Source organism: Cervus elaphus, chromosome 29, assembly GCF_910594005.1.
Source record: "Cervus elaphus chromosome 29, mCerEla1.1, whole genome shotgun sequence".
Classification (NCBI taxonomy): domain Eukaryota; kingdom Metazoa; phylum Chordata; class Mammalia; order Artiodactyla; family Cervidae; genus Cervus; species Cervus elaphus.
The window spans coordinates 50,380,588-50,393,119 of NC_057843.1; the positions used below are offsets into that span (position 1 = coordinate 50,380,588).

The 12,532-nt window shown below is 41.5% G+C and overlaps 1 protein-coding gene across 9 annotated transcripts in view; it reads left to right on the forward strand.

Annotated features, from left to right (window-relative positions):
- Positions 1-12,532, forward strand: part of GCNT1 (glucosaminyl (N-acetyl) transferase 1) — a 59,535-nt gene that overhangs the window by 19,089 nt on the left and 27,914 nt on the right. For 3 of the 9 annotated variants that reach the window (XM_043890698.1, XM_043890701.1, XM_043890703.1), the window contains one exon: positions 4,510-4,642. The exons of 4 other annotated variants lie outside the window; for them this stretch is intronic. The gene's annotated coding sequence lies outside the window, so the exon portion shown is untranslated. Of the gene's footprint in view, positions 1-4,509; positions 4,643-6,813; positions 7,022-10,444; positions 11,277-12,532 lie in introns of those variants that run through there. 2 more of the 9 variants (XM_043890702.1, XM_043890699.1) reach the window with 2 other exon arrangements.

Here is a 12,532-nt window from a genome sequence, read left to right on the forward strand (position 1 = left end):
GGGTTGAGGGAAAGCAGTAGAGTGTGAAAAGTCGCATTCTGACAAGGTGAAGTTCAGAGCGAACACAGCCTTCCTCTCGTTGTTGACCCTTAGAAAAGTCACTTGTTTCCCTGAGGCCCAGTTTCTTTAGTTAAAGAGGAGGGTGGGACTTGGGACTAGCTCAATTTTTTCCTTATGGGCTGGTAATCTGTGGCTCTAAAGTTTGTTCTTGGTCAAATAAGTTTGGGAAATGCTGAATACTCTTGTCCCTTGTACCTGTCTTTAAATATTCATGGTAAGCATTGCTATCTTAAGAGCTATAAGGAGGAAGAAGCCCAGGAATGCAGCACCTTGTCTAACTTTGTTTCTGACCACATTTCTCGCAATTTTTTGGACCACAGAATCTACCCCACCTCCACAACCTAGTAACTGCCCCCGGAGCTGGTGTTTCTAGCAGGAATAGATGCAATCTCAAGTTTCTTTCAGCTTTACAAAGGATGCATTGTTTCCAAAATAGTTTTTTACTATATTTTTTGGTCAAGCCTATAATTTCCCCCAGAAGGCTGAGCAGATAACCTTTATGTGAATTGTTTGAGATTAGGGAGATGCATTTTCCTCAGAACCTATATAATAGGTTTTGTATAATAGCTTTTTGTGTAATATAGTGTTTTGTATAATAGCTACTCCTGTGGAGTTAAATTAAGTGTATTTAGGTATTTGTTAATAAACTTCAAATACAGTTTCTCATTTGGGGGGCTCTGAAAAAAGTTATAAAAGTTTCCCCGATGGCCCAGCGGATCAAGAATCCACTTGCAATGCAGGACACACAGGCAACGCAGGTTCGATCCCTGGGTTAGATATGAATTAAAGATTTGAATAGTGTCCAGATGAGGAAATATAAACAATAATAATAAAATGCTGATGTTCATTGAAGGTTCATTATGTATCAAGTATCAGTTCAGTCAGTTCAGTTCAGTTGCTCAGTTGTGTCCAACCCTTTGCGACCCCATGGACTGCCGCACGCCAGGCCTCCCTGTCTGTCACCAACTCCCAGAGTTTACTCAAATTCATGTCCATTGAGTCGGTGATGCCATCCAACCATCTCATCCTCTGTCGTCCCCTTCTCCTCCCGCCTTCAATCTTTCCTAGCACCAGAGTCTTCAAATGAGTCAGTTCTTTGCATCAGGTGGCCAAAGTATTGGAATTTCAGCTTCAACATCAGTCCTTCCAATGAATATTCAGGGCTGATTTCCTTTAAGATTGGATCTTGTTGCAGTCCAAGGGACTCTCGAGAGTCTTCTCCAACATCACAGTTCAAAAGCACCAATTCTTCAGCACTCAGCTTTCTTTATAGTCCAACTCTCACATCCACACATGACTACTGCAAAAACCATAGCCTTGACTAGACGGACCTTTGTAGGCAAAATAATAAACTTCTCTGCTTTTTAATATGTTGTCTAGGTTGGTCATAACTTTTCTTCCAAGGATTAAGCGTCTTTTAATTTCATGGCTGCAGTCACCATCTGCAGTGATTTTGAAGCCCAAAAAATTAAAGTCAGCCACTGTGTCCACTGTTTCCCCATCTATTTTCCATGAAGTGATGGGACTGGATGCCATGATCGTAGTTTTCTGAATGTTGCGCTTTAAGCCAACTTTTTCACTCTTTCACTTTCATCAAGAGACTTTTTAGTTCTTCTTCACTTTCTGTCATAAGGGTGGTGTCATCTGCATATCTGCAGTTATTGATATTTCTCCTGGCAGTCTTGATTTCCAGCTTGTGCTTCATCCAGCCCAGCATTTCTCATGATGTACTCTGCATATAAGTTAAATAAGCAAGGTGACAATATACAGCCTTGCCTTACTCCTTTTCCAAATAGGAGTTCCATATCCAGTTCTAACTGTTGCTTCCTGACCTGCATACAGATTTCTCAAGAGGCAGGTCAGGTGGTCTGGTATTCCCATCTCTTTCAGAATTTTCCACAGTTTATTGTGATCCACACAGTCAAAGGCTTTGGCATAGTCAATAAAGCAGAAATAGATGTTTTTTTGGAACTCTCTTTTTCAATGATCCAGTGGATGTTGGCAATTTGATCTCTGGCTCCTCTGCCTTCTCTAAAACCTGCTTGAATACCTGGAAGTTCATGGTTCACGTATTGTTGAAGCCTGGCTTGGAGAATTTTGAGCATTACTCATATCAAGTATAGTGTAAGCATATTACCGGTTGGCTCACTTGCTCTCTTTAAAAACTAATGTATGTAGGATCCTTAACCCAATTAAATTGCTTAAAATTATTATTATTTTAACCAGTGAAGGAACTGAAACTTGGAGCAGTTAAGGGCTTAAGAAAGTCTGAGTTGGTAGATGATTGTGTCCAGTTTTTGAACTGGATAGTCTGGCTCTGGAGTAGAAATCATTGCTACCAGACTCCTTTCTCTCACATGTAGAGATACTCATATTGAGCCATTAGCAATGAAAGAAATACAAAATGAAACCTCTCTGCTGTATCATTTTACAGTTGGAATAGGTCAAAAATAATTGCACAGTATATGAATATGTACTACATAATCAAGATAATTATAGAGTCAATATAGAGAAAATGATACTCAGATATTAGGGTACTCAGTTTAAATACTATAGTCTATTTGAAAGAGCATCAAGAGCCATAGAAATTGATAAAGTTTGATCTAAGAGTCCTCCTGGAATTCCAAGGAAAAAATAAAACAAAGATATAAGTATATTCGTATATGTCCATAGCTCATCTCTGAATGCCAGTTCATCTCAAATACCATTTTTTCTGTCATTACATAGAGAATTCCTTCACTCTTGGGCAATAATTTCAAATTCAACAACGGGACCTAAATGTCGTTTAGATAAAATGATAGATAAAGGTTGCGCCTCAAGTTTATGAAGCTTCTGGGGAACGTTGACTCAGCTCACACATGTGTATCTGAGGGTTGAAGAGGTTGTTCTGCTGTACCTTTGGTCTGAAGTCTTTGGGAGGAGATTGTGTCATAGTTACACCCGAGGGAAGACTTGGAAGGTTCTGGGGCTCCTTGTAAGGTGAGGAGGTAGGGCAAGGTATAATTCAAAGCTGTTAATAACTGGATCCAGTGTGGTTCTTGGCTAGGAAGTCAGACTGTTCTGCTCCCTCTTCTGTCTCCCCAGAGTCAGTTGTGGGTTGAGCCCCACCTCACCTCTTTCCTGCTGGTTAGCTGGAGTAGATCACCAGCAGATGGTCATCAGAGCAGTGAATGCCTCAGTTTCCTTAACTGTTAAAGAGAAAATGTATGTAAAAAGAATTTGCCTGACATTTCCTTAAAATTTTTAAAATTTCCTTAATTCTGCAGTAACTTCATTTGTATGAGCACCATCAACTTAATATCAGTCTTTAAGGAAATAACTGCAGTCCATGGGGTTGAAAAGAGTCAGACACGACTCGGTGACTGAACAACAACAAAGGAAATCACAAAAAAAGAAACCACCATAGTAATGAACACATAGTGTATAAATGCATCAAATGCCTGTCACTTTCAAAGCTATCAATGTGGGAAGAAAAATAAGATCTCAGACTTGTGGAAATACATTCTAATTAAGATTTGTCTTGCAGTGGGACTTCCCTCCCATTCTCTGCTCTCTTGACCCTCAACTCAGTCAAAACTCAGCCTTCTTGTACCTGGTCCCTGTCCGTCATCCCTCTGCTGAAGACCAGCAAAATGCTTTATCACTCAGGTGTAGGTTCCCCTCACTGAACTCATCTGCTCTTGTGCACAGATGAGGAGACTGAAGTGCAGACAGGTTAAGAAAGGTAGGTCAATCCTGAAGACAGGTTGGGAGCCACCCAGCATGAGGCCAGTCCTTTGGGCTTTGTTTGTAGATGTTCATTTTGTAAGAGCCAACACAGAGTGCTTTGAATTCATGTTACACTCACTGACAGACTATAATTTGGAACATTTAAGTACTGTGCTTTAGTTTCTTTATCTGGAAAAGACTGAGGTAGAGGCCCAGTTAATAAGAAGCATCCAAGATACTGCCCTACCTATTTTGGGGTGGAAGGGAGTGGATTTTGCAATATTTAGACTTGTTTGTTTTGTTCATTCTTTGAGTCCTTACTGGTTGCATAAGCCTATGCAAGGCCCACGGGGCAGTGTGAGTAGGGTGAGGCCGGGATGGTGGTGTGGTGGTGGAGGGGTGGGAATGAAGGGTGAGGCTAGATTACTGATTACTAGGAGCTGACCAAGCAGGTGCCTGGATCAGTTCAGAGATGGGAATCTGTGGAATTAAGTGACCAGTGATGGTGATAACCCTTGTTTATTGATGAAATGATGCACACTAATTACCATGTTAGTTGCTTTATAGGTGGTTTTTGTTTTTTGATTCACCACCAACCAAATAGGGGATTATAAGCTTCATTTTTCAGATGAGGAAACTAAGGCTCAGAGAAGTTAGGTAGCTTACTGAAACCACTCATTAGGACTTGGCATGGTTAGCATTTATTCTCACACCGCTGTTTTCCTCTGTGGCTTCCTATAGTGAATGATACTGGATTTCAAAGAAGACAGCAATCACTGTGGTTCAGAAAAGGGGCCGCGTGCAAGAGGTGGAGCTGGATTTTAACATGTTGAAGGAAGCTGGGCAAAGAGAGCACTTCTCATTCCTGCTGATGGTTAGTTGTTTATTTTTCTATATGGATTGAGAATATTTGCTCTGACGATTTTACTTAGCAAGCTGAAAATCCAGACAGGTGGTATGATCTGGAAATTTGGAAATTCCTCTAAAAGCAAGACAGAATCTAATATTTTAGAATGAGAATTTTTGGAACCCAGGAAGTGTTTAAACCTGAGAGTATTTAAAATTGAGGTTTCAAAAAATTCGGGATCTGTGGGCTTCATGATGAACGGGTTGGACAGAAACCAGAGCCACTGGTAAGTTGTTTCTGCTTAAGAATTGTTCTTGCTGGGCAGCCTTGCCAGGTGTGTGCACTCTGTGCTGTTTCATCTTTAAAATTATTTAGTAAGAGTGGGGGGAATGAACCTTAAGATACCTTTGAAATCTAAAATTTTGTTTCTCTGAAACTGTGTTCTATTCAGTGCTCTCTGCAGTATTATAAACCACCTACTCTTCATTTTTTTAAAAAGGAAAGAAAAAGAGTTTATTACTCTTCAGTCTGGAATTTTGAAGTGAACAATGAGACCTTTTATACTTATTTTGGCATGTAGTGGTAAGGAGGCTGAAGATTCCTTCAAAAAACAAACTCCAAGTGTGTGTATGTCTGTGCATAAATAGACCTGTCTCTAGTCAACTCTGATGAGGCCCACTTCTATGAATGAACCTAGTGCCCTAGAGGATAGGGTTTTTGCATTTCACATTTAGCCGTTACTCGTACTTGAAGGAAATTGGGATAATACTCTAGTCTCATAGGCAATAAGAAACACACTGGTCTTTGAGAGACAGCCAGCCAGATGATCTTTGTTCTTTATCTCCAAATTTTCACGGCATGAGACTTGAAAATGTCTGTCTTTGTGTGTTCAAACCACCTGGGGCCACTCCTGCCTATACTCTTAACAACTTTCTCTGAATTTAAAAAGCCTCTTCTAAGTAACATTTTTGCCTAAATGTACATACCTACTGTAAAGGTGTCAAGGTACAAGCCAGTGGCATCTTTTTAAAAATCATAACAGAGCTGAAAAGAAATAACCCTCAAGTGTAAAACTATGTCACTAATGGAGTCAGGGAAAATTCAGTGGCGTTATATTCAATGTTGTACACCCATCTGCATTGTCTGTTTCTAGAACGTCTCATCATCCCAAACAGAAACTCTGTACTCACTAAACAATAACTTCTCCTTTCCCCCTCCCACTGCTGTAGTAACCTCTATTTCACTTTCCACCTCTATGAATTTAATTACTCTAGGTACCCCTTATAAGTGGAAGTATACAGTATTGTGTTTTTGTGACTGGCTTATTCACTTAACAAAGATGAATGTAGCATGTATCAGATTTTGATTCCCTCTGAAGGCTGAAGAATATTCCACTCTGTGTGTGTGTGTGTGTGTGTGTGTACACACACACACCTCGTTTTATCATTTGCTCTTCCTAATTGCTAATATAATGCACTAATTTTGATATTTTAGTACAGTTATGGGCATTCTTTTGGCTTTTAAGGGAATGGATACCACTTGTACAGGTAAACCTATATATATTTCTACCACTAAATTGTAAATTTGAAGAGAAGTTGAGTGAAAGATATTGAGAAACTATTGGTACCGGCTGTGCTGGGATTAATGGGACCTTCTTTGCCTTGGAAAACACACAGTAAGACTCAAGGGCCCCGTCCGTGTAGAGTCCCATCTGAACTGAGCCGCTGTATTTCCTTGCACTCATTTCCTCATGAGCTGGGGCCAGAGTCGTCAAGCTCCGCTTCTTTAGCCACAGGCCCACCCTGATGGCCAGAGGACACAGAACAGAGTGAGAAGGGGTGGCCCTCGGTTCATTCATTCTGATTCATTGTGTCTGATGCTGCTGATGCCCTCATCCCCTCCCCACCTTTCTTTTTTGACTCCATGAATGTTTAAATCTAGGTTCTTGGAAAAAAGGACAAACCCAGGGCATTTGTTAAGTTTTATTTCCCTCTTTCAAGCTGTCGTTGAGTACGTAAAGAGAGATCCGGATGAAGAACATTCAGAGGGTGTGTGTGTATATATAATAAAGGGTGATGAGGAAAAGAAAGCATTCAGAGAACATACAGATCGAGTCTACTCTGTGATCTCTCTGTGCACTTATTGTTTGCCTTATATCTACAAAGATATTTTCAGAACAGTGTCTTGGTTCTTCCCAGGTTTCCTTCCTTTCTGGGGTTGAGCATTCTCATTATTACTGAGCAAAGCCCATTGGATGGATGGGATGGGAGGCCAGCCCAGCGAGGACAGAGCTGTGGCCGGAGCCGGGCTGCCACCCCTGCTTCTTCTGCGCTGGGCTTCTCTACGGCCTTCCGGGCTGCTGCTCAGAGGACATTTTATTATGAGTGACAGTTTTAATCATTTGAGGTGGGTATGTGTCCCCTGTTTATCATCGCTCTTCTGATTTCTTCACTGAAACCTGGCCTTAGCGTCCACGAATGTGCTTAAAAATCTGTTCATTGTTGTCGTTCACTATAACTGAGAAACAGACCTCGTGTCATAATAGAATTTAAAAGGAGGTCCCTAGGGTTAAGGAATGTGAGTGGTAAACAGCTATGATTTCTTACCTTCCCATTCTTGTTAAAGCTGCTTCTGTTACACATCACTCTCGTCTTCCTTTCCGGCTTCCTTTTGCTTCAGATTTTCACTCTGTCAGCAAAATTTTCTCTCTTACTTTCTAGTATCTAAATCCTACCCATTTTCAGGATTCAGGTGGGTTGTTATCGAGGAAGCCTCTGTGGATCCTTTCTTTTCCTCTAGATGGACTTAAAGCTTTCCCCTCTGAAATAGTGCAGACTGGGGTGTATTTCATGGGTCCTGCCAAGCCTGTGTGCAGAAATGGTAGGTTTTAGTTCTTGTTTTAGGCCTTCAGCTGCCTCGCCTCAGGGGAGAAAATGATGGCAATTGAGAAGAATGAATACCATTTCCAGGCATGAATGAAATGCAAGAGTTAGTTATTTAAATGACATTTTGTCCTATAGTAGTGTAATGAGTAAATGGAAAAAATTTTCTGTAGAACTTTTCATGTCATTAATTCAGGCATGCGTGATCTGTCAGTCAGTCGTGTCCAACACTTTTGTGACCCTATAGACTGTAGCCTGCCAGGCTCCTCTGTCCGTGTAATTTTCCAGGCAAGGATACTGGAGTGGGTTGCCATTTCATACTTCTAATTCAGGCATGGAGAACCTTTTATTTAGTTTTCTTCTGTAGATGACCACACAGATGAAACCTAGTTTTACTTAGTTTCATCTCATTTAAAATTAGGGACAGGTCATTGAGACTTCCATTAATTATATTTACTATATACTTTAAAATTTCATATAATTATTAAATATGTTTTGATGTGAGATTAAATAGTTAATGAAGATGTAAAAAGAAGACAAAAATGGAAGAAAAGTTTTAATAGTTGTACTATTTACCAAGACTTGAGAATATTAATTTATACTAGTTATGTTTAAAAACTCATTGACTATCATTGTAGCTCTTAATTTTATCACCACCTTTAAGACTAGAAAAATGTAGCCTTTATGTTAATCAAAGTTTATATGCACATTGTTTGAAAAAGCAGATATTTCCACAAGAGTGTAACATCAAAGCTCTTAGACCTATCAAAGGTCTTAGATTTTACCCTACTTGAAAGCTAGCAAGTCTGTCAGTCTTCATGAATGCTTGCAGAAGACCTAAGACTCCTGGGCCAAGCACAAGGTATAGTTTACTACCTATAGCAATAACAGAGCAGAACATTGGCAATTTTCATGTAGCTTCCTAAGTCCTAGTTCCTACAGGGCGGTAAGAACACAGGCAGATGATAATCTGCACGGACAGTGGATTGCGTTACAAGGAAGGAACCCTGAGCTTAGGGAACCCACATCTTTTATGGTGGGCAATGAACATGCTTTCCCTTTGCTCCCAGAGATATTGCATTTATTATCCCAACAGTAAGCACATTGGCCCTTCGCTAGTGAGGGAGGCACTGTCTGTCTTTCAAGGGTGTTCACTGCACAAATAGCCTTAAAAAAACAGTCCAGAATGAAAAGGCAGGTAGTACCTCACTTGCAAGATGTGCAGAAATATGAGGGACCCGTGGACAGTTGTCTCTTAACAAAAAGTTGTAGTTATGAAAAATAATCCTTTCCCAGTGCCCCCAGAACTTCCTGTTCCCTAGAACCCCAGTGTCCAATAAAAATAGGATGTGAGCCACGTGTAATTTTTTTCTTTCTCTCTCTTTTTTTAATACATCTCTCTCTCTCTCTTTTTTTTTCTTGCCCTCACGGCTTGCAGGATCTTAGTTTCCCCACCAGGGATTGAACCCATGCTCCCTGCAGTGAAAGTGCAGAGTCCTAAACATTGGACTGCCAGGGAATTTCCCCAAATAGTTTTGATTTGAGTTTAGTTGAATTCAGGGATGCAGAACTGACAGATACAGAGGCCATAGATGTGGAGTACCAGCTGCATAACATGAACTTGGGGGGCTAGATTGTGTAGGTTTGAATGTTAGCTACTCCACTTACTAGCTTTATGACTGATACTGTGATTTATAATCAATGTATATTTGTTCATCTGGTCCATTTCTGGCACAGAGCTACTGTAAAACCCTTGGAATGTCCTAAGTGATGAGAGCAACAAAAATTGTCTATTATGTTGATGAGGTGACCCTTGGATCCCACCTGAAGACGGGGGCTGGTTGCAGGAGGACCAGCCAAGTGATTAGAGGGTTGGAACTTTCAGTCCCACCCCCAGCATCCCTACCTCCCATCTCTGGGGAGGAGAGAGGATCTGGAGGTTGGATCCCCCGATGACCAGTGATTTAATCAATCATGTTCATGTAATGAAACTTCCATAAAAACCCAGGACAGCTTGGTGCAAGTGTGGAGATTTGCAGAGTGGTGCTCTCAGAGCATGGAAGCTCTGCATCTTTCCCCCATACCATGCCCTGTGCATCTCTTCCATCTGGATGTTCACCTGTATCCTTTATCACATCTTTTTATAATAAACCAGTAATCTACTAAGTAAAATGTTTCTTTGAGTTCTGTGAGCTGCTCTAGCAAATTAATTGAACCTGAGGAAGGGATTGTGGGAATTTCTGATTTTATAGTCTGAAGGTCAGACTTAGTGAGACTGAACTCTTAAACCGTGAAATTGACACTGTCTCTGATTAGATAGTGTCAGAATTAAGCTGACTTGTAAGACACCTGGTTGGTGTCTAGAGAATTGCTTGTTGGTATATTCCCCTCCAGTGGAATTTGGATAAGAACTCCTTTAGTGACCTTGGTAGTTATTTAACCTCTTTATGCCTCAGTTTCCTCATCTGGAAAATAGTGTCTTCTGTTTAGAGCTATCCTGAAGATCCTAAGAGTTGTTTAGGTAAATCCTTTAGAAGAGCTCCTTGCACATATTAAGCATTCCAAAATAGTGGGACTGTTTTTATAATTACTGATGGGCTTTGTCTTTTGGTGGTGTGCTTCTTGCAACAGCCTGCTGAGAAAAGTTACATGCAACTTTGCATGTATGAAAATGCCTTTATTCTATGTTACATTGACAAACAGCCTGGCAGGTTATATAGAATTCTAGGTTGAAATTCTAGGTTGAAATTGTGTTGTTTCTGCCATATATTAACATGAATCAGCGATACGTATACATGTTACCTCCCTCTTAAACTTCCCTTCCACCTCCCCTTCCTTTTCACCCCTCTTACCTTCATTTTCTTCTTTCTCGGTGAAATGCCTATTATTTGAATGTTGGATCTTCTGTATCAGTTTTCTCATTTTCCTCTTTTCCATTTATTTATCTTTCTGCTCTACTGTCTTGGGGCTTTCCTTAACTTTAATTTCTGATTCTTCAATTGAATTTTTAATTTTAGCTATCATACTTTTGATTCATTTTTATTCTCTGTTCCATTTTCATAGTCCCTGTTCTTGTTTCATGATTGCAATAATTTCTCTTATGTCTTTGCTGATAAAAACCCTAGGATTTTTTTCATCATTGCAGTTCTCATCTCTTGATCTTAATTTCTCCATGTGACAGACTATTTAATGGGTACAGATTCCTCCCATTGCAGTATCTGTGCCCCCCTTGCAATGTGATTTTGCTTCCCTTCCCATCCAGAAGTAAAACCTTATTTCCTCTGGAATCATGTCAGGCCTGGTGACTTTCTCTAATGGAATATAGCAGACGTGATGTTGTTGAGGCTTTGGAGCTGCTGGGCTCTCTTGGTATGCTGCCCTGCGGCTGCCAGGTGAGGAATCTCGTCCAGCTATACATGATGAGAGGCACTCCAGCTAACATGCAGATGTGAACGACCTGTATGGAACCCTCCAATCCGGACAGTCCTCTATCTGCATGCAGCTGCCTCAGTGAGCCCAGGTAAAACCAGAAGGATTGCCCGACCAACTCCAAAAGTAGTGAGAAATAATAAGTTGTTTTTATTTTCTGTCACTAAGGATTGTGGTTGATTATACTAGTTAACCTGATAACCTCCTCTGTTTTTTTCTGATCTCTTTTGTGTCATGAGCTTTTCTTGGATATCAAGTAGTTTTCTGTTCTCTGAGGCTGAAGCCTGGGAGGTATGTATGCCGGCCTGCCAGTGTTCTGGAAATGAGGACCTTTGACTTAATTCCCCCAGGTTGGTACTCCTGCCCGCAGTTGTGCCTTGGGCCCTCCAGCTCAGATATTCTATTTCATGTTTTCTGGTGGGGGTCAGGACTGGATTATGAAGAGCAGAGGGAGGGGTCTGGGAGTCTTAACAGTCTTTTACTAGATTTTCACTGATTGGAGTTTTACTCCACTTCCTGCTGCTCCCGGAGGAGTTTATGTTGCCAACTCTGGAGCGTTTGGAGGGGAGGGGTTGGTGGCTGGTAGCAGGAGGGGAGGGCTGGGGGGACTGTGCTATAGATTGAGTTGCTGCTCAGCTTTCTCTGCTGCCTGCTTCAAGGGATCAGCCTTCTGAGATCTCCCCAGTCAGCTATCACTCAGTCCCTCTTGCAAAATTTTGGTGCCATTTCTTCCATTTTTTGAGGGGTTTAATCATTTATTGGGGCTTCCCTGGTGGCTCAGATGATAAAGAATCTGCCTTAATTTTGGAGACCTGGGTTCAATGCCTGGGTTGGGAAGATCCCCTAGAGTAGGAAACGGCAACCCACTCCAATATTCTTGCCTGGAGAAATCCATGGACAGAGGAGCCTGGTGGGCTACAGTCCGTGGGGTCGCAAAGAGTTGGGCACTACTGAGCAACTAACACACATACCCAATAATTTATTATCATTTCATCTTTAAACAGTATGTTCTTTTAGCTGTACTCTCTACGACAGGGTAGTCCTTGCTGCAAATGTAGAGAACTGGAGACAGAACTCCTCCCCAAAGGGAGAAAGGATAGGTGTTTAATTTCCAGCAGAGGAACGTGGGCTCACTCGAGAGAGAATTTATTCATTTAACAAACGGAACTTAGTGATTCTCTGTGCCACCTTCCGTGCCTGATTCAGGACATGAGGCTCTGAAGAAGGGAGACATAGGCCCTCCTTCCGCTTCCTCGCATCATCTGGCTTTAATTCGTGTAGAAAGCACCCTTTCCCAAGGAGCATAGGAAATGTGGTCCAGTTTTATAGAAGGTTCCCTAGTGCCCTTATTTCCTTAGCTGGAAGAAAACTCTAGGGTGGATTCTAGGAGACAACAGTCTGAACTGTGGAGCTTGGAGCTGAGGTCCAGGGACCCAAGAGAGTTTCTCCTGGCCATTTGGAGGGGCAGGCACTGTGGGGTGTCAGGAATTCGTTTTAACGTGAACTCTCAGAGAAGCTCGGGAGCTCACCGCAGTGAGTCACAGACAGCCAGATAGCAGAGACCACCCTGCGGGCAGGGCACAGCTGCAGGAGGCAGAGGCCAGGT